Raw genomic sequence first — 23,488 nt, 5'->3', positions numbered from 1 at the left:
CTGTGCTATCTCTGACCCCAATTTTAGCACCAGGTTTTTTCACTTTCTAGGTTTCAAACACAAAGGAACCAGTGTCCAGAGGCAAGTGATATAGGCCTTAAACTTGCTGCCATCCTTAATTTCCTCATTCATAAACTTTCCTTAGAAAACCCAAATCCCCATTTATCTTTTTAAATAGACTCCTGCCTTCAGCCCCGGTGGCCAATCGCAGACATCTATTTCCCAATGGATGAGAGCCACTCCTTCATCTTCTTGGTTATGGTTGGGATGAGGTTCATGTGGTCATCCACACACGTGGTCACGCAACTCTCCAGCTGCCGCTTCACCTGAAGTTCTTTACTCCCCGCATCAATTGAGTCTTTGGCTTTGTTGTTGCAATGCATAGTGCACCGGGCCAGGCGGTCCTGGAACTTCTCCAACTCGCTGGTCACCAGGGCCTGGGCTTGAGCCAGAGGTGCATGGCAGCGCTCAATGCACTGGTGCACTTGGTGCTGGATGCCTGGCTGTCCTCACAACAGCCGGCGCTGCACCGGAACATGAGGGCTTGCATCTTCCAGATGTTTTCTCTCTCCAGACTCTTCACCATAGAGTCCACCACCTCCTACACCCGGAGCTGCTGCAGCTCCGCCATGGCGACATGGCGCTGCTCCGTGCCGTGCCGGCGCCCACATGGACTCCCGGGCACGAGCCCCCCCTTTTTTCTAAAGATGAAAATATATGGGGCTTCTGTCACCACATAGTTTATCTTTTTCCAACAGAAAATGGTAATATGTAACAAATATAATATGGTATGTAACCAAATTTTAGAAGGCTCTTTTATTCAATTTACAATTGTATCACTTAATACAATTGTAGACACTTAGGTTGACTTTCAAAAGAATTCTTCAAAAGTCATATCTTTCTAATTGATTTGTTGATAGGCAGCAAAGAAAGTATATTCTGTCATGCTGACCTACACACATACATTTATAGAAATAGATATTATACTATCTATTTATTTAAGATCTTTGTTATATTTATTTGATAGTTGGGTATTTAAGTTACAATAAACATGTGTACACATGTGTATGAGTATGTATATAATATTTATAATAACCACATAAAATTTACAGTTTTATCTTTTATCAGTAGAATAGTGTAGCTGGTTTGAACATAGTATGAATTGTATTTTTACAACAACCAATTCAAATGCATTTCTGCTCCAGAGGTTTCTTAATATAGTAAGAACACTGTTTTTTTTTCCCATGATGCTGTGAATCACCAAAATCTGTATTTGGATTTGTTTGCCACAGAAAAAAAAAATTTTTTTTTAATATTGAACTTTTCATCTGATTTGACAATACCATTTGTGATACTATTTCACTTTTAAGAAAATAAACATCCGAAAGCTTTCTTTTGATTCCATAAATTGCCTGGAAAAAATAAAAAATGTAGTAGAATTTATTGATTCTTTATTTGAAACAACAGATAACACTGATATAAAAGTTACCATTTAAGTCTTTGCAATGTTTTTCTAATAACGGAAGCTACATGGTAACAGACTCCTTTTTCTTCTTCTTACATACACAAGAAAACTGAAAATGAAAATCAGCAAAATTAATCTGGAAGAAGATTGCACAAGTTAGGTCACAACTGGCCATTTACTATGGGGCTGGTGGGGATAGCTGTGCCAGGTTAGGTGTCAGGTCTGCCCTCTGCTGGAGCCTGAGTTCAGTTTGCTTTACCAGAAAGTCCCCTGCGTGCTCTTCTTAAGAGAGAAATGTTAGCTCCACTGGGTCCGGAAAGGGCCGGAGAAGGAAGAAGGGTCACCACTGCTCACTTTTTGGATTTCACATAGTGTCAAAAAGACCACTCTGCTGGTCACAGTGTTATCTCACACACCATCAACCAGACGGTAACATGATGAAATATGGAACAACAAAAGTAAACCATGATTTATGGTCACTCTAGTTTTAATGGACATGAGTGGACCTTGTATCTGGGTTCCCACGTGAAGCTGCCATCTTGGAGTGAGCCATGCCCTCGGTGAGGGTTGAAATGTAAATACAAATAATAATAGTAATAGTAATCCCACAAAAAGAGGCATGAGGGGAATGTGTCCATCTTGGAGTGGCTGTGTGTGTGTGTGTGTGTGTGTGTGTTGTGTGTGTGTGTGTGTGTACACACAATCCATTCAAAGCCATACTGCAAGTCATCTCTCATGTGAGTTTGGAGCCTGAATCATGATTCTTGCATGGTCTTATACAAGCAAACAGACAACCCCCAAAACAAACAAAATAAGTCATTTAATGTACAATAGTGCAAATGTGATTGACAGAAGAAATTCCTCAAACGTAAAAAGGATCCATAATATGAATTCACATTTCGAATCAAAGAATTACAAAGAAGGTAGTAAAAGTCCACAAAATCAGGCTTTTTTAATGGCCACAGATTCTGGAATTATGAGGTACAGAATAGAAAATAGATAGTTAATATGTTTCTAGAAATAAAAGGGGAAATGAAAACCATTAGTAATGAGAGATGATAAAAATGTCTGGAAGAATTGAAAATCACCAGACAAAATGCATAGAAATGGAAAATGTGAAAATCAATAAGATATTCTAAATGAACTTGTTTAACAGCAGAATATGTACATTTAAAGAGAAAATCAATGGACCAGGAGGTAGATTTACCAAGATAAAGTATGCAGAGTATAACACAGAGAGACAAGGAGATGAATCAAAGAAGGTAGAATACAAAAACTTTAATATCTCACTTAGGAGATTTCCTGCAGAGGAGATTATAGGGGTTGAAGGGAATGGCAAAGAAATAATGACTGACATTGTTCTAGAAGTAAATATGGAGAAATTCACTTTTCATGATACTGAACATACTATAAATTATATTTTTAAAAATTTGTATAGTTGTAGGGGTATACAAATAGACTATGAAGCAAAATACAAAACTCTGAAATAGATTCATGCTTGCTTGTATGAAAACTTGACATATGATTGAGAGGGTTTTTCAGATCTGTGGGGAATGGACAGACCACACCAGAATGATGTGACAATTATTATCCATCAGATTATGGAGAAATCACCCAGATCATGTGATAACAATGACTTAACTGTCTTGAAAAAAGAAGAATCTGGATCCATGGCTAACAAAATGCCTAAAAATATATTCTAATGAATAAAAGCAACAAAGATAATCATACTTATTATGAATTTAACTACTATTATGAGAAGACAGGGGAACATATAAAGCATCATATAAAATATACCAAGAGAGCTCACCTGAGGCGGGCAAGGTGCAAACGTCACCTAAAGTAAGATTTCAAGGTTGATGGACTTTAAGGGATCATGGAAGGTACAGTGGTAGTGTTTCAGGAAGTGCAGAGCTCTAAGTGGGAAAAGCACAATATACACGGATCAGAACAGAGTTCCCCAATGGTTAACTTGCATTTCTTTGGTTTCTAATATTTTTCATAAGCTTATGAGTCATTTATATTTCTTTTTTGATACTAATATATCTCCTTGTAATCCTGCTCATTTTCTTATACTTAAATCATAAAACAAACATTTAATATAACTGTCAAATTTTAGAAAAAATGGGTTTTCTTGAGAGTTCAGGGTTCACCTCTAGAGATATCAGGACATTGGTGGCATCACTCATCTCCAAAAGGGGAGGATCTGTAAGAGAAGATGGGTTCCCGAAACTCAAACAAGTCACCGGGAGGGGGTGGTCACCAAATTAATAAAACAAATCAGCTTGAAATGCCAGGTATATATGGGAGGGTAAGAATGTTGTTCAGAGGTAGAACAAGGTAAAACATGGTAAATTTGTTCAAATGTTAGTTTTACCAATGTGTTAGCCATTATTGTCTCCCTATTATTCTGAAGTGCTTGTTTTGGTGACATAAGTGCATTATGTAAAAGAAGATTCAGTGTTGTATGATCAGAGTTGAATTTCACTATTAACTCTGCCCTTGTGTCCTCTGCAATCTCAGTGACACACCTGTTAAGGGCATGACATTCAGGTGTCCTGTGTGTGCTCCAGGACAGAACCCATGGTAAGCAGTCGGAAAGCAATGCTTGTGCAGCCCTCAGCTGGAGTTTGACCTCTCCTGGTAAAGAGAAGATTCTCAATATATTTATGGTAAATGAATTAGTATTAGATGGATTTAAATCATAATACCAATAGATCATACATTTCTTAGGAAAGACTAAATTGAGTAAGAGATTATGTATGTTCATAAAATGATGTATGTGTGTGTGTGTGTGTGTGTGTGTGTGTGTGTGTGTGGAGAGAGAGAGAAACAGAGAGACAGTCATATTTAAAATAAATACATAAAACTCACATATGATCTTCCAGCCAACAAGAGCATGTAGAACAGAAAGGAAAGCTTTACTCCCAGATCTGATGTGGCATAAGTAAACCCAGGTATGCCAATATTTATGCACTAGCTCATTTATTTGTTAGATGTTGATGTAAGATTGTGAGGAATATACCTGGAATAGTTTTAAGTTCTTATTTATATTGACATGACACTAACATGGTGACTTATTCACAAGGTTATTATGGAAATTTAAAATGACAAATGCTCTGGTCTTTAATAAGCTCTTAATATATAGCAGCTGTGATTATCTCTTATTCCTTACTACATGTCACAAATATCTCTCAAATTTCCCCAGCCTCTGAGAAAATGTACCATTCCATGTAGGCTTGGGGGTATGATCCCAAGCCTCACTTCCTGGCCATGTCCTCTGCCCAAGAATCTCCTTCAAGAAACTATAGACCCAATATTTGTTTCCTCTTTAAGTTCATATGTTGAATCCTAATGCCCGATGTGATGATATTTGGAGGTGAACATTTGGGGTGATTAGGTCATAAGAGTGAAGCCCCCAAGAATGGGATCAGTGCCCTTATAAGACACCCCAGAGAGTTCTCTCACCCGTTCAGCCATGTGAGGACACAGTGAACCAGTAAGTAGGTCCACCAAACCTTCTTGTGCCTTGATCTTGGACACCTCAGCATCGAGAACTGTTAAGAAATAAAATTCTGTGGTTTATAAACCACCCAGTGCATGGTATTTTGTTATAGCAGCCTGAAAGGACTAAGACACCATTCAAAATGTACAGAACAGATGATAAAAGTAGAATTTTACCATATTTTTCAAAATTTCTAATCTGTACTACTGCACATAAATATAAAAACAGTCCATGAAAACAACTAATAAATATCAATCTAAGAAAGAAACAGAAAAATTTATCTGAGCCAACGTGAGAATTCTATCCCAGGAGACAATCCTTCAGAAAGCTCTGAGGACTGTTCCACTCATTAGAGGTCAAAGCACAGTTATATACATTTTGGACAAAGGGTTATACATCAAATGATGTAATGACAGTTTATACAATCCAGATCTGCATGTGGAAAGTGAGTCCTGGGTCATCATGACCCCTGACAGGATTAAGGAGGAAGGCTATCTCCTAAGGGGTTGTGACCCTTGATGAGACTAAGAAAGAAGGTTATCTTCCAAGGAGGTCTGGTTAATGCAGATGCACACCCCACATTAAAAGGGAGAGAGGAGGTCCAATCAGTCAGAGAAAATTTTTATGTTTAAATTTTTCATGTTTTTCCATAAAATATGAATATTATTTCATCAAAACTAGTATGTTTACACTTTCTTAGATTTACAGTTTTATAGACTGATCTGAATCCTCGTTTGGTAGTCTATGTTGTCATCAGTAGGTACATTTTTGACTAATCTAATACTAAAGTTCTATCAGTTCCAAAAAAACCCTCAACCACGGCATTAAAGGAAATACAAGTATCTATCATGTGCTTTTCAAAAAAATCTTTTTATAACATGAAGTAGATTGGGGTAGTTGTTGTTATCATACACCCAGAACGACTGAAAAATCAGAGGCTCTAAAGAATATAAATCCATGCCTTCCATGAGATCACTCAACTAATATATTTTGTGATCCTACATCCCATGCTAAATTTGCTTGTAAATAATTCAGCCTTTTAAAGAATGTTTGTACAAATGTAAAGTTGCAGAACCAAGTCTTAATCATGCATTCACTCTATCTGCCCTTGATTGGTGGGGTAAAAAGGGGGGAGAAAACACAAACATTTCAGAAATAGAACTTAGAGAATTAGTTTAGAACCATTATTTGAATAATTAGATACCCTGCCAGCACTGTGTTGATCGATAAGCAAATGTGGCCTAGACATCTCCTGTGTGAAACAATAGAAACTCTTTTTTTTAAGGAAGCAATACAAAGTCACTGCAGTCGGGCCAAGCAGAGGAATCAGTAGCATCATTCCAGGAAGGTTAGAGCTGCCAGCTCAGAAACCTTCACCAGCAGGAGCACCAAGAAGAACAAGGCTGCCCCTTCACGCAGCATGACTCTCCCCATTCAGGCCCAGCCCTTTCTGCACACAGCTGGAGTTGACCATGATGGTGCATTTTCCAGACATGTGCTGGAGGTCACCTCATCAACCCAGGAGGGCCTCATCCGTGGTGGGCGTAGCCAGGGCACAACCTCAACGTTGGAGTAGGGAGCACGGAACAGCCAAGTCTGCACCACCTGCTCCACAACACTGCTGAACTCAGGTGAGAAGCAGAACAATGGCTGGAGGTTCAGACATCATGGACCCTTGGACCAGCTGTGGTTTCTTTGTTTTTGCTTCTCAGTGCAATTCTCTTCAAGGGAATGATACATTCTAATGTGCTCATTTTAAAAATTCCCTTTACTTGGTATTTATAGCTTCTAATACACTGCCTCTGTAAGTGACAGCACACAAACAAGTTTTACCTCATTTGCCTGTTAATTGACTAGAAGGGTCATCAGTTAAGACATAAGCCATTTCTTATTCATAACTTCACATTGTACCTGGAAGCACTTGGAAATACCGAGGTCTGCCAGTCAAAACATTTTCAAATGGAAACTCATAAGTCATGTATCTTGTCACATTCTGAAGACCTTATTTGCAGAATCAGCAGTGCTTCCTGAAAAAGTATTACAAAATCACAGTTTGCCACATTCATCCAAGTTAGTTTATTGAGCCTGTTATTGGCAGCAATGTGTTACTGATTACTAGCTACAGCAATCCTGATACCAACCCCAAACTTACTTTCCCTCCTGTCTCCCCTTTGTCTATATAAGTACCTCAACATCATAGAATTATGCTATTCTTTTAAAATATTTAATACCGTACCCAATCTTTACCATATAAAAGCACTTATTTTTGTAAAACAAGTGTTCTGAGACTAAGAACTCCTGACACACAAAATTTATAACTTCTTAAGATGTTATAAAATTTATAACATCTTAAGATGTTATAACATCTTAAGAAATTTATAAATTTATAAATTTATTTATAACATCTTAAGAAAAATGTAGGTGACCTAGTTGCTTATTGAACATATTATCTCACAAAATATTTCAAGATGCCTGTGTGAATTATTTCAAACAACTCAATACATTTTCAAGGTAGCCAGAATCGACTGCCAATCTTTGATTTCATATTAAATGTAGAAAGCCCGAATAATGATTGTTTGTTTTAATATATTGTTCAAATGATTAAAAATTGGGAATAATGAGCCTCTTGTATAATCATGCCTTTTTCTAAATTGTAGGAGAATGTTTTCCTTTCATGCCCAATGCAAATTTATTGACATTTATAAATAAGAAATGAATTATTTAAATTATCTGAAAATTATAAGAATTTCAGACATCTCTTCTTAGTAGCATGTAAAATAGTCCTCATTGTATTTAGGTGTAAGTGTAATTATTTTCCCCGTTAGCAGATCAGAAAGCAATCCATACCTCAGTGGGATAAACACACACCATGAGTTAGCAGACTGTGGTTTAGAGCAGCGATCAGTAGGACAGCAGGGCATTTAATACAATGCCTCAAAGCATCAGCCACAAAGCAGTTAGCAATGTCGCAGCTTGCACAGGGAGGAGATATACTCAGGTAGCTGATGAAATATACCTGGCCCAGAAAAATAACAAAAGAGTAACAAGCACATATGTCAAGGGACTGCTTCTGGCAACTATCCAAGGTCACTAGGTGAGCACTATCAGTAGTGTTGACACATGGACCCCATCCTTATCCCCAAGTACCAGAGAGTATTATGGCAGGAATATAATCCTGACCCCCTTACGAACACCTAGCAAAGAATAGTTCTTTAAGTTTAATAGAAAACATATAGTCATTAGGTGCCATGCATTCAAAGTTAAGCTTGTATAAGTCTTAGGAAAAACTTGGCTATTTGGGGGAGCATTTATTCTTTGCCTTAATTCACCAGGCCATGAAGATTAGAAATGGGGTGTCCCTGCTACCTTAGATTCCAGAGTTTCTGTAGTATCTACTGCCTGATATTTGTGGCTGCATTGAAATCAAAGTGAGTGCCTTAATGACCACACCACTAAAACTTTGGGGTTGTTCAGATTATGATACATCATCTAAAGGGGAGAACACTGCCCCTCCCATCCCTGGGGACAGCTATATACCTCTTTCTTTGACATAATTTCTTGATCATTTTCTGTTTTTAAGATTCTGGTTGGCTGTTGGCAGAGTCTTATTTGTTTTTTTCCCCAGCAAACAAACTCCTCACGTGGAAGAATCCAATTCCTCCTAGCAGCTTTATTTTCTAACTTTTCTATAAAAATGTAGAGTATTCTCCTAATTTTCAAGGAAAATATTAATGGGGTAAATGTATTGCTTCATGTGAATTTGAATAATGTGTTATTCACCTGAAAATGTTACTATATCAAACTTTTACTGAATTCTTCTTTTATTCATACTTGGAAAATAACATAAAGGCAGACTTAATGAGTGTGGGGTTCTGAAAAGAGGATTATATTGATAATGACATTCAACTTCTTAAATTTGTGTAGGCAGAGTTCATGAACACTGCATATTCAAACACCAAAGTTGTTTAGAATAAAGTTTTGCACGTGTGAAAATGTCAGCCTCTGTCAACAATAAAACTAAGCAAGTGTTCTTTTCATTCATTCATTCATTCAGTGCTTACTGAACATCAAATATAAGACAGGTACTCTGATCTGGTGAAAAGCAGTGAATAGAATATAATAATTCCTTGCTTCCAGGGACTTTACAGTCACATGGGAAATAGGTTCTACAGTAGTTAATAGTTAGTGTGTGCATACTTTGTGCCAAACACAGTTTTTAACATTGTATAAGTTACTAACTCACTTAATTTTCACAACAGCAATATGAGATGAGGACCATTTTATCATTGATTCCCAGTGAAGAAAAACAAATATACAGAACAGATATGTAACCTGTCCAAACTAATGAGTGATGGAGCACAGCTTTCTATCCAGGCAGCCTGACTTTTGAGCCTGACTGCCAACCCACTGCTCTCTAGTGTCTGTTCTTTAAAAAAAACAAAACAAAAACAAAACAAAAAAAAAAAACTGCTCACCTACCTGTAGGGTTTCCCCTGGTGTTTGGTAATGGGAGCTTTATCTGCTGAAGTGTATGAATGGTGTTACATTCTGTCTGTTGCAGGTTTTAATGGCACATAAGGGGTTACAGATATGAACAGAGGGAAGAATTGGAAACTGTTTATTTATTGTTTTTTTTTAGCCAACTGGGTATGTGTGTTTGATGTGTTGATTGCAATGCTAGGGCAAACTTCATGGCAGGAAGTTAGCAAGATCTATGATGCTGCTCATAAGAGTTGCAACCTTGTGAGTGCCAATCAAGCTTTGTGCTCAGAATGGCTAGAAGATATTGGCTAAAGAATATGGTCTTGACCTCTACCATCAAAGAGCAACTGATCTGAAAGACAGCAGAATATGAACATTTTCTTTGGATAAAGCATCACCTTCAGCCAGTGAGGGTCTCTGAGCAGGGATACTGGACAAACATTATTTTTTCCTAACTACCTTTCGATGGGAATGAATTGCTACTGAATTATAGCATTTTTAAAGCCTTGCTCTTAACTCAATTTTCTTTTATGCAGTACATTGCATTTCCATAATTCAGGGAGACATCTTGAGGATTGAAGAAACATAAGTTTCCCTTTCCCATCTTTATGCCCTGGAGAGATATATCTGCCTTCAGATTCCAGAGTAAATATCAGTCACCTGAAACCTTTTTGGGGACCACAAAGCTACTATTGCATCAATATACTCCTTTATGATACTTTAGGAACTACTATAAGGCAAGGGTAATAAAAACTCCAGCAAGAAATTAGAATTGTGTAGGCATGTCTTTTAAAGCATAGTCTCTCACACTGAGGATGCAGTCCCTGGTGGGTGACAAGGAGATCCCAGGGGGCTTGTGGCGCAGTGAGCAAAGTGCTCAGAATGTCAGTCTGGAACTTAATCCTCCGTGGACTCAATGTCCCACCTCCAAAGTCCTTGACAAATATAACTCCCAGACTAATTGTCAATGACGACTTTCCTCCATAAAATATACGTATCATTATCTGACTCCTGCATGCCTTCATGACTTATTGTCTCTGACATCCACTTAGCTGGACCACAAGCTCTGTGACGTTATGGGTTTCATAAACATTCTTTTTTTTTAAAGGGGGAGGTTTAATAATTTTTCTGTGTTCATTTTTACATGGGGTGTTTTGCACAAGAAATCACAGATGCTTTCTGCTAGGCAGTGGCTAGATCTGCTTGGATGTTGGTCCCAGAGGCACCCTATCCATATTATCAGGATGCAGCCAAAGCAGTTAGTTCACCCCGACGACTTACAGCTGACAAGGGAACTAGGCGGTGAGAGCATCGTTTCTAAACAGTTTTACGTCGGTGAACTCTTGTCCCTAAAGAAATGATCACGGTCTGAAACTTCTAACTTTGCAACAGAATTGATTAACACTCCCTTTGGGTGCACCAAATTATAATCTTCTTTTTTTTTTATTGTATGATTCCATTTTAAAAAAAAATTTTTTTGAATTTTAGAATTTTACTTTTTTATATACAGCAGGTTCTTTATTAGTTATCCATTTTATACATATTAGTATATACATGTCAATCCCAATCTCCCAATTCATCCTACCACCACCCCCCTCCCCCATCACTTCCCTCCTTGGTGTCCATACATTTGTTCTCTACATCTGTATCTCTATTTCGATGGATCTAGAGACTGTCACACAGAGTGAAGTAAGTCAGAAAGAGAAAAACAAATACTGTATATTAACACATATATGTGGAACCTAGAAAAATAGTACAGATGAACTGGTTTGCAGGGAAGGAATAGAGACACCAAATTATAATCTTTACCGCAGGTTTCATCAGCATCTGACTTGCTGTTAGCCGGACTGTCATGGGACTTCCAAATTTCAGAGACGGATTGCACGGGAACAGAAACAGAAACGTAATTCTCAAACTTTGAAAATGTGAAAGTCCTCAAATGTTTACAAGTGAGAAAATAGGGGGCTTTGTATTCAAAATGGAAAGCTCTAATTTATGTTTAAAACAGCATCTGAGGGAGGGTGGGAGGGAGACGCAAGAAGGACGGGATATGTGGATGTATGTATAGCTGATTCACTTTGTTATACAGCAGAAACTAACACACCACTGTAAAGCAATTATACTCCAATAAAAATGTTAAAAAATAAATAAATAAAATAAAATGGCATCTGTTAAGAGTGCTGATAAAATAACTATAAAAACAGCAAAGGGAAAAATGTTTGAAGTTATAATATCATGGGAGAGTAGCATTAACTGTTGAGGGGGTGATGCAAAGATTTTTCTGTGGGTGATCAGCATTTTCCATATTTGCACCCATCCAACAGAAATAGACTGCCTCTCTTATTGACCAAAGCCTACCACTAAAAAAAAAAAAAATTATTAGTCATTAGCATGTTATTTTAATGAAATCTGTGCGGAAAAGAGTTAACATAACAGGCTTGAGACTACTATCCTTATATTACTGTATGTAAAATAGATAACTAACAAGAACTTCTGTATAGCACAGGGAAGTCTACTTAATACTCTAATAGTCTATATGGGAAAAGAATCTAAAAACGCGTGGATATATGTATATGTATAACTGATTCACTTTGGTGTACACCTGAAACTAACACAACATTGTAAATCAACTATACCCCAATCATTTTTTTTTTTAAAGTCTTAATTGCCAGTAGGGTCCTGGGTTAAAATCCATGAATTTGAGTGGTTTGCATTTTCCTACACTGATGTAAAACTTTCCCTAAATGATAAGACAGCTCACTGTGCATACATTGTGTACACAACACAGTTTATACTGAAAACTGCCTTTCTTCTTCCGGAGTCTGGAAGTATGCGACATGGTAGGCAGAGGGAGATTACATAAGCAGTCCCAAGGAAAAATCTTGGCCACTGAGCCTCTAATGAACTTCCCTGGTAGATGGCACTTCATACACATTGTCTGTTTCTGGAGGAGTTGCATGCATTCTGTGTGACTCCCTGGGAAAGGACTCTTGGAAACTGGCTTTTGGTTCCTTCTGGACTTTTACCCCATGAACCATTTCCCTTTGCTTATTTTCCCTTTTGCTGGAATAAATCTTAGTTGTAAATACAATTGAAAATAAAAGGCATAGAAAACATCTTTTGAAAATTGCTTTTGATGCCACTGCTTTTTATGGTCTTCAATGTTTCATATGAAGAGTCATACACATTTTCTTTGAATTTCATGTAGGAAAAAATGTTTCTTTCTCCAATGTGTTAGCATGTTTTTTCTTTATTGGACAATGACAGCTATTTACCCATTTGTATTTCTCACTTGCCTGTTTTTTTTTGTTTTTTTTTAATCAAGATACAATGGTATTAAATATGTTCAAGGTGTACAACAGAATGATTTGATGTATTTATATGTTGTAAAATGATTAACAAAATAAGTTTAGTTAACATGTATCACCACACAAAGTTACAATTTTTTTCTTGTGATGAGAATTTTTAAGATCTACTTTCTTAGCCACTTAAATAGACAATACAGTATTGTTAGCTATAGTCACCAAGGTGTACATTACTACCCATCACTTTTTATCTCATAACTGGAAGTTTGTACCTTCAGACCACTTTCACTCATTTTGCCCAATCCCCAATCCCTGCCTCTGGCAGCCAAGAATCTGTTGTCTGTATCAACAAGCTCAAGCTCCTAGGGTTTTGTTTTGTGTTTTAGATTCCACATGCAAGTGAGATCATACAGTACTTGTTTTTCTCTGTCTGACTTATTTTACTTAGCATAATGCCCTCAAGGTCCATTCTTGCTGTCTGTAAATGGCAGGACCTTCTTCTATGTCTTCATAGTATTCCATTAGTCCATGGAGAAAAAAAAAATCTAGACCAAATTAGCTCTTGAATTCATTTAATCAGATATATATTAGATAGATGGATAAATAGATAGATAGATAGATGATAGATCGGTAGATATATATCACATTTTATTTATCATTTTATCCATTGATGAATACTTAGGTACTTAGGTTGTTTCCACATCTTGGCTACTGTAGGTAATGCTGCAATGAGCATGGGGGTGAGGATATCTTTCTGAGACAATGAGTTAATTTCCTTTGGTTAAATACCCAGGAGTGGAATTGCTCAATCATATGGTAGTTCTATTTTTAATTTTTTGAGGAATGTCCATACTGTTTTTCACAGTGGCTGCACCAGTTTTACATTCCCACCAATGGTGCACAAGGGTTCACTTTTCATCAAGTCCTCACCAGTACTTATTATTTCTTGTCTTTTCTACAATAGCATTTTAACAGATGTGAGGTGATATCTCATTGTGGCTTTGATTTTAATTTCCCTGATGATTAGTGATGCCTGGCACCTTCCCACATACCTGTTGGCCATCCATATGTCTTCTTCAGAAAAATTTCTGTTCAATTCCTCTGCCTATTTTTAAAATCAGATTGTCATTGCCATTGTTTTTTTCTATTAAGTTGTATGAGTATTTATATATTTTGCATATTAACCCCTTATCTGATATAAAATTTCCAAGTATTTTCTTCCATTCCATATATTGCTTTTTCATTCTGTTCATGATTTGATGATTTCCTTTACTGTAAAGAAGGTTTTTGGTTTGTTCATTTGTTTTAGTTCAATGTAATTCCACTCATTTGTAGCTTTTTCTTATGTTGTCAGATCTAAAAATTCATCACCAAGATCCATGTGAAGGTTCTAACTACCTATGTTTTCTTTTATGAAATGAGAATGTTTGGGATAGCCTATTTTCAACAATGAACAAGACACATAATCAAATGGAACATGGCTACCTACCATACAGACCATAACAGCTTGAGCAAACGAGCTCTTGAATTCATCTAGTTAGTTGGCATTGGTCTAGACATGCCTAGAAATCAAAACCCAACACTTGGCTGTTAGAAACCCAGAGAACCTGTGACCATGTCTGGCTTCTCACCAGGGTCTTATCTAAAACAGTCCAAGGAAAGCCAAAACAACCACTTGAGATGCATATATAACAATGGTGACAAATGTTTTTAAGTATTTACTCTGTGCCAGGGTTTATTTTAAGTACTTTATTGCTCTTCTGTTTCCATGCCAATAATAAGACATTTATTTCTTAGGCTACCTTCTTAGCATCTTGGTATAGGTGGATGTACTCAAGATGGATTTCAACTTCTTTAGTAATAACTAGTACTATTCTGTTCATAGCACTTGCTAAACACCATTTGTATGTTTGAATAGTATGCCAGAAAAATTGGTAAACAAATAGAGACTTTTTTTTTTATGAAAGTGAACTCCATAAAGCAACATAATGACCTTTTTTTTCCTTACCCAGAATCTTATGTTTTACTTTTTCACATTTCCAGAATCCTTGAGTAATGAGTTACAGAAAATTTCTTTTTTTAATTAGAAGCATCATAAGCCATCCTGTGATAAGCATTATCACATACCATGAAACTAATTTCTAGAGCATCTTCCTGGGTAAAGCAGACTTTACAAATTGGAGTATACTCTATGGCTTCACTGATAAAAAAATTGTTCAGAGAAAAGAAAACATTAGGAAATATACCTAAATATATAAAACATATATCTGTCAATAAAAGAAAGCAATTTATATAAAATTTCCCATTATTTGAGGCAGTTTCTAAAATAGGTTCAAGAAAGCATAAACATCCATCTTGCAAAGGTCCAATGTCTTTGAGTCACTTCTGATGGAAGCGTCACCAACTTGAAATGGTTTAGATAAAGACTGTTGCTCCCTGGTGGAATTCTAGTCACCAAATCAGGATGAGGTGTCTTTAGGAGAGATGCTTTACCCTCTAATATGCACCAAGTTACCCTACACTTTAACTGGTGTGCTTTGCTTCAGTTTGGTGTCAAGCCTCCATATTCCCTCAACGACCTTTGCCTACAGGGATCAGAAAGGCCTCACTACTTATTAATTCCAACTGCTGTAGTTCAACACATACACTAGAGGCTACTTCATTTAAAAGACTTGAGCTTATTAATTGTAGAATGTAGGTACTGAGTATTATGCCAAGTTTTTCTTGATTCTTGAACTTTGGACGTTCAAGAATGGCAATTTAAAAATCAATATGGGTTTAGGGATATTAACCAAATTAACACACTCCTGTTCACACCCTGCCTTTAATGAGTCTTTTTTTATTTTCAACAAGACTGAGCATTATAATTATTTATGCCTCAATTAGTCAGATAAAGCCAATTGCTTTTGTTCTATTAGACTGTGTGTTCGATTCAAATTGCATGTCTAATATATCATGCACCTGGAGTTGAGTTACAGAATAAAAGGCAGCCACATTTCCTATTCTACAGTTTCCTGAAATCCTATTTACTTTTAAACTTTACTGTTTTTCTCAAGATATCCTCCTAACATCAATATTCTGTGGAAAGCCACAGATTTTATTTCAGAGTCTTTTGCTACTTCCTGAAGTGATTGTGATGAACAGTAAAGCATGTGAAATGTCTGCTAAGTGGTTAGTGTAAGCACACAACTGCTACCTCTCCACTGCAGTGGGACAACGGAAGGTTCAAGGAGATTTTGCCCCTGACTTTCAAATGTTTATAATATTTAAAGACCCTATTTTTTCAATAGAGGGTTAAAGGTGTAACTATTTAATTTCATCCACAATTTATAAAGAGCCAAGGATTTAATCAATTGAAATTGATTTGATCTCCAACACCATGCAGTAATAACTTCTATGAAATGTTAATTAAAAATAAGAAAATGTAACATTTATTATTTACAGTTCAAATATTCTTTAGACAACTGATTGGAAAAAAGTCTTTATTTCTATATTTTTCATCTTGAAGTAAAACAAATGCAAAATTTTCAAGACATTGTCTTAATGTGCCGGTCATGTTACAGTTCTGACAAAGGCACAAGACAGACAACTTAGGGGAAATTGGACCCTATTTGATTTAAGTCATCACTTTACTAATTGAGTAAAGGGTCTAATATACAGGACAATACTGTACAGTTAATCTTCCCTCTTTACTCAATTATTAATCAGAAATAGATTTCCCTTTCCTGATATTAAACCTCTAAGAGCAAAAGTGTTGTTACTGGATAAAATTGAAACACTATTTTGACACATTTTAAATGTGGTAAATCTCACATCATGATGTCTAGTCTTTTTTTTTTTTTTTTTTTGCGGTACACGGGCCTCTCACTGTTGTGGCTTCTCCCATTGTGGAGCACAGGCTCCGGACGCACAGGCTTAGTGGCCATAGCTCACGGACCCAGCCGCTCCGCGGCATGTGGGATCTTCCTGGACCGGGGCATGAACCCGTGTCCCCTGCATCGGCAGGCGGACTCTCAACCACTGCGCCACCAGGGAAACCCCTAGTCTTATTCTTAGCTAATTTTTAAGTAGCTTTTATCGTAATCATATGAACACATGCAAGCACACACACATGAACACATATGTGCTCTTACACACACAGACACACACATAAAAAGTCTGCAACCATAGATTTCAGCCCTTGCTATTTCTGGATGCAGTATTCCCTTTTGCAGGAACCTTCTTTATTTTTATTTAACCCATCTGTTTTTTTTTCTGTTATTATCACTAGAGGAGTTTGACAACAGAGTTAAGCACCTGAGAACTTTTTTCTCTTCTTTTGGTTTGAAAATAGGTATTATCCTCTGAAGTTGTAACAAAATTGAATGAGAGGGCTAAAATTCAGAAGTTTTACAACTCATCCACATATTGGAATCATGCAGGGGAGCTTTTAAACCATCCTAATTGGGAGGTACTTTGAGAGATGTTGATTGCATAGGTGTGGGGTGGTGTGTTGTCTGATATTTCCAGAGAAACACATAGAGAAAGAGACTTATTCTAAGAAAGTGGATTGCACAATAATGAAGGCTGGCAAGTTCAAAACCAGTGGTGTGGGCGACAGGCTGGGGAGCCAGAAAAGACGAGGATGCGGCTGAAGTCTGAAGGCTGTCTTCTTCAGGATTCCCTCTTGCTTTGGTAGGCTGTTTTTTATTCTACTCAGACCTTCAGCTGATTGTATGAGGCACACACACATTATGGAATCTGTTTATTCAAAATTCACCAATTTAAATGTCAATCTCCTCCAAAAACACTCTCCAAACTGACACATAAAATGAACAATCACAAGTCCACCCCTTTTCAACTTGTCATCTCTATGAATCTCCTTAAACAATATTTAATTTCCAAATGGAGATGATAAAAAGATCATGACACAACTATTCAGCATATAAGCAAAAACACAAAAACCTTTTCCCCAGGAATGGATTCATTTAGGCTTCTTGACCTTCATAACCTAAATACTAAGATGTAAGTTAATAATACTTAAATACTATGACATTATGATACAGAGTCAATATGTCTTATGTTACAAAGAAGATAAGAGGGGGAAGGAAACAAAGACTATAAATATGTGTGTGTATATGTATATATAAAGGAGAGAATACTCATGACAATTAGAGTCCTTGTCTTTATAACTGGTCTTATGATTGTAGCTAATATTCATAACTACCTTCTCAAATACCCCTTCTGAATTTCCTTTGCCTTTACCTCCACAAGCACCTCAGCCAGTTATGTTTTTTTTGCCTGGTGAGTTACCCTAACTTAATTCCTGTAGAGTCTGGGCCATTAGTAGTCCTGCTTTGCTTGGTTTGTTATAGATTTCCATTGACTTTAATCACAGGGCATGGTGATACAGAAATACTCTTAAGAAATCTCCTGCATTCCAGACATACTGTTCTTGACCTCCACTGGGCTGGAGTAGCAGCCCAGTTTCCCCTTGGGAGTCAGGATCAGCCATTCCTGCCAGCACAGTAACTCCTCCTTTGCCTGTTGATGTCGAGACATGAAACGTTCAAAATGACCAGATGGCTGTCTTAACTTTCAGCTCAATAGACTCATTGTGTCTCCTGGTGGAAACATTCCTCCCTTTGGAATTAAATCTAGGCCATCAGAGTGTAAAATGACAGGTATAGAAAACAAAAATTTTGCTAGTAAGTCATTAGAGGTAATAATGAATGGTACCACTCCCTCTTACACCCTTTGATCTTGGACCAGTGAATTCTGGCTATGGAAGAAACAGCACCATACATATTGGACAATGGTTCAGAACATGCACAATCTCCTGGAGAACCTGCCTTAGCCCTGCAAGTTATTGTCATCTAGATAGCACTATAACTGAGTCTCCAAGAACTTATTCCACTATTCTATCAAGACAGCTGCTTCAGGATGGCGGGGAATATGGTAAGACCAATGAATTCCATGAGAATGAGTCCCTTGCTATGTCATGAGCTCCTTAATCAGAATAAATGCTGTATGGAATGTCATGATGGTGAATAAGGCATTCTGTGAGCGTCTGGATGTACTGCTTGGAGGGTAGTCTTGGAAGAAGCATTTTGTGCAGAAAAGGCAAATTTGTATCCAGAGTAAGTGTCTATTTGAGTAAAAACAAAATGTTGCTCTTCCATGGTGGGAGTAGTCCAGTGTAGTCAATCTGCCACTAAGTGGCTGGTGGATCACCCTGAGGAATGGTGTCTGTGTTAGGGGAAAAAAAACAAAACAAAACAAAACAAAAAACTAATGTGTCCCTACTGTGTTTCTCTTTATTCTCTCACTATACCACACTCACAACAATTCTGAGACTTCTTGTCACCAAATGAGTGGGATTCTTTTCCCCCACACCAAGCCATTCTCTCTATGACACCATCTGGGTGTCTTAGAATTGGACTCAGTTCTGATACTATGTACCTGGAGAAAGCATCAGACCCCACAAGTTAAGGGCTCAAGTCCCACCAGCCCAACTTCAGATGCCAGTCACAAGTAGTAGGTCCCCAGGATCTACAGCTCTGTCTGACTTGGCTACAAACTGGAGGTTCCCATGGCCTCCTTCTCCATGGATTCAATTATTTGCTAGAGTGGCTCACAGAACTCTGGTAAATACTTGCATTTACTAGTTTATGAAAGACTATGATAAAGGATACAGATGAACAGCCAGATGAAGAGATACATAGGGTGATATCTGAGAGGCTCTTTGATCACCAGGAGCTTCTGTCCCTGTGGAGTTGGCTTCTATCACCCTTCTGGAGTGAACATGGAAGGTCTCTGAACTCCACACTATCAGGGTTTTGATGGAGGCTCCCTCACGTGGGCATGATCAACTCTTAACTCCCTTTCCAGCCTCTCTCCCCTCTCTAGAGAAGTGTGTATGTGGTGCTTCTAATTATGGCTTCTAATTATGGCTTAATCTTTCTGGTGACCAGCTCCCATCCATCTAAGCTTCTAATTATAGCTTAATCTTTCTGGTGACCAGCCCCGATCCAGAAGCCATCCAGTAACACACCCAGAGTCACCTCATTAGAGCACAAGATTCTCCCAGCACTCTTATCACTTAGGAATTTAAAAGGGGTTTAGGAGCTCTGTGCCAGGAACCAGGGGTAGAGACTAACATATATTAATATATTATCTATTATCTCATGGTGCTGTATCAGAGACTCAGTCTTGGTCTCAGCTGCCAGCTGATTGGCTGTTCACCAGTGGCCATAATGAGATCAGCCTGGGTGAGTAGAAGTCCATGTTGCTGAACCCATCTAACTTCCATCCCTGCCACCATGGCAAGTTGGTTCATGTCCTTGGGTAATGGCAGGGGTGACCAGGGAAAGAGGCTTACTGGTAATAGGTTATCCTATCCACTCATTACTAAAATCCTCCTTTGCTGAGGCCACCCTTTGGTGAGCATTGATATGGGACACAAATGTCTTCACATTTTCCCCATTCAGAGAGGTCTGTCCATATACCTCTTTCCCAAATTTTCATGTCACCAATCTTCCAATCACATTCCTTCTACATTTCTGACTCTTCAGCCAAACCATTGCCCACCACCCTTGAAACTGTATATAATCACAAATCTGGTAATTTTTCCTTCCAAGCAAAATAAATAGCCAGGTGCAGTCCTTGATATTCTGCCCACTGAGAGGAATTCCCCTCACCACTGTCCTTCAGGGATGTCCCAGAAAGGGACTGAGTGCTGCAGTTGTCCATCTGTGAACTAGGTCCCAGTCTTCTGTTCCTCTGCCAGCTCATCATAAGGAACTCCCCTTGGAGCCAGAGATGCACAATGGGAGAGAAGGCAGTGTAGCAGGGAGTGGTGACCATGTGCATTTGGGCCACTTCCTCATGTGCCTTACCTGTGCTTTCAGAGTCTGCTCGTGTCTGGTCTCACTTACATACCACTTCCATTTGGTGATGGCTGCTGTGGGCACCCAATATTATGGCTTGGTGGGTCAGATAACACCCAGTTTATGATCGGTAGCTCAGGTCACATGGTAATGCAGTGGCCCATGAGTGAGCATCAGTCTTTACTAAGGCCCAGTAGTAGGTCCAGATCTGTGTCTCAAAAGGTCAATTATCTTTAGAGGAGGCAACACTTTGCTTCAAAATTCTAAGGGCCTTCACTGTGATTTACCTGTACTGTAAGTCCCCTACATACAAACCTTCAAGTTGCGAACTTCCAGAGATGTGAACGTGTTTACATGTCCAATCACCTAAGTTAGTTCAAGTGTCTGGTGTACATTGTCACGTGTGTGCATCCTCTACAAGTGGTTGTGCTTTTGTGCACTTTACTGTACAGGACTGTGTAGAGTATAGTAGTATAGTATCTTTATTTCAAGCCCAGGACCTCTGGAAGCAAGTGTAAAAGAAGCAGTGGTAGCTGGTACTACTGTACTTTTCAAGGTGCTGTACTATAAGATTAAAAATGTTTTATTTTTTGTGTTTGCTTGTATTAATGTATTATTTGTGTGAAAAGTATTATAAACCTATTAAATAATAGTACTATATAGCCAATTGTGTTAGTTGGGTACCTAGGCTAACTTTGTTGAACTTACGACCAAATTGGACTTATGAACGTGCTCTTGGAACGGAAATTGTTCATATGTAGAGGATTTTCTGTAGGGGCTGCCAAAGGATTCAAGCATGTCCCCCTCCCTAGGTGACACTTCAAGCACCACTGGATCTGCTGGATCACATGGCACAAGTAGCAGAGCAACTTGCACAGTGATCAGGACCTGTTGCAGAGCCTGATGTTCTGTTGCTCTGAGTCCCACTCAGCTAGCAGCTTTCCAGGTCACTCAGTAAATGGAGTAACACACAAAAATGAGGAATCTGTTGTCTCCAAAATCCAAACTAGCATGCTATATTGATATCCACATATCACTGGACCCCTAGACATTTTACTGAGGTAAAAGCACCCTGAATTTTATTCAGATTTACTTTACATCCTCTGACATGCAAATATCTTTACACTAAGTCTGGAGTAGTTGCTACTCCTTGCTCCCCACATCCAATCTGCATAATGACATCAGTGTAATGCACCAGTGTGATGTCTCATAAAAGGGAAATGTGATCAAGATCCCTGTGAACTGAATTATAACATAGGGCTAGAGCATTAATGTACCTCTGAGGTAGAACAGTGAGGATGTGTTGCTTGCCTTGCCACTGAAGGCAAATGGCTTCTGGTGGTCTTCATTAGCTCAAGCAAAAGAACCATACCTGGTATCAAGGATGCAATTGTAGTTACCACTCAATTAAGCTTATGATAATCGATTGTCATTCTCCAAGATTGACTTGTCCTCTGCATAAACCAAAAATATTTGAATGCAGGTGTGGTAGAAATCACAACCCATGCATTTTTCCAGTCCTTGAGGGTGGAACTAACCTCTGCAATCCCTCAAGTAATGCAGTATTGCTTTTTGTTTACCATTTTCCTAGGTAGAAACATTCCTAGTGGTTCCAGCTAGACCTTTCCCACAGAAACAACCCTTGCTGTACATGTCAGGGAAGCAATGTGAGATTTCTGCCAGCTGCTGAGTATTTCTATTCCAATTATTCATCTGTAACTAGAGAAATATCCACAGAATGAGTATGGGGAGCCAGCAGGCCCACTGTAAGATAGCCCTACACCAAAACTACATTGATTACCTGACATCCATAAGTCCCACAGTGACATCTTGGGTTTTCTGAAATTAGTGTCAGTTCAGAGCTGGTGTCCAGTAGTTCTCCAAAGTTCTGATTACTTCCTTTTTCTCAATTCACAGTTACCCTGGTAAAAGGCCATATGTCCCTTTGGGGAAGGCTGGGAGAATGACCAACAGTATAAACTTTTGGCAGCATATGGGGGTCCTTCCTTGAGAAGACCCATTCTCTCAACATTAAAATGTTCCGGGTCTGTAAACTGGTTCAAGTTTGGGAAATGACTGAGGGGCTGTAACTCTTTGGCAGGTTAGGCTTTTGCTCACTTGACCTAGAACTTTTCTGCTTACACCGATGAAGTAAGAATTTAGTAGGCTTCCCATATATTTCACTTCTAGGAACACTATGATCAATTAGCCAACTCCCTAGGTCTGTGGGAGTCAAACTATCCTGATTGCTGCTTGACTCCACTGTCCGTGGCAGTAACCATGTCCACCTTGTCTTTGGTGGTCAAGGGCCACCACCACCACTTGGACCCTGGGATCCAATCACTCCCACTGCATTTAGGGTTCCCAATTCAGTGTCCAAAGTTCCTACTGTGAGATCTGGACCACAGAGAACAACAATCACAGAGTAGTAAATTAAGTCGTTCTTCCTCATGGATCGTATTTTGTACCTCACTTTTAGAGTCCTGCTGAAAATTTAGTGAAAATATAAGTCTAGAAGCAAAGAGAAGTGGTGGGCATGGATTCTGAGTAGAAGCAACATTATCTTGCAAGACAATTGCCACACTGTAGCTTCCATTATCATTTCCTCTAGCAGTGGAGGGTGAATTTCCTCAGACAAGCGTGGAGACTCTGCTTCTATTGGCAAAGGAGACCCATCAGGCCTTAGCACCCACTTGCTCAGGGTCTCCCCTGGAGCTCCCGTTCCAACTTCAGGATCACATTACTTCACAGTCAATGCTGTAACTTTACCAGTAGACACTCTGACATGGTAGGAATTCAATATGCCTTGTAAGTCCTCCACTCAGGATGAGATGCTGGATTTGGTTGTCAACAGTCTCAGCCC

General features: G+C 38.4%; 1 pseudogene; it reads right to left on the bottom strand.

Moving 5' to 3' along the window:
- Positions 1-215: 215 nt before the first annotated feature.
- LOC136128552 (protein FAM136A pseudogene) lies at positions 216-631 on the bottom strand (annotated as a pseudogene).
- Positions 632-23,488: the final 22,857 nt, after the last annotated feature.

Source organism: Phocoena phocoena, chromosome 9 (genome assembly GCF_963924675.1).
Source record: "Phocoena phocoena chromosome 9, mPhoPho1.1, whole genome shotgun sequence".
NCBI classification, from domain to species: domain Eukaryota; kingdom Metazoa; phylum Chordata; class Mammalia; order Artiodactyla; family Phocoenidae; genus Phocoena; species Phocoena phocoena.
The sequence above is the reverse complement of the archived record's forward strand: the minus strand, read 5'-3'. Positions and strand labels throughout refer to the sequence as shown.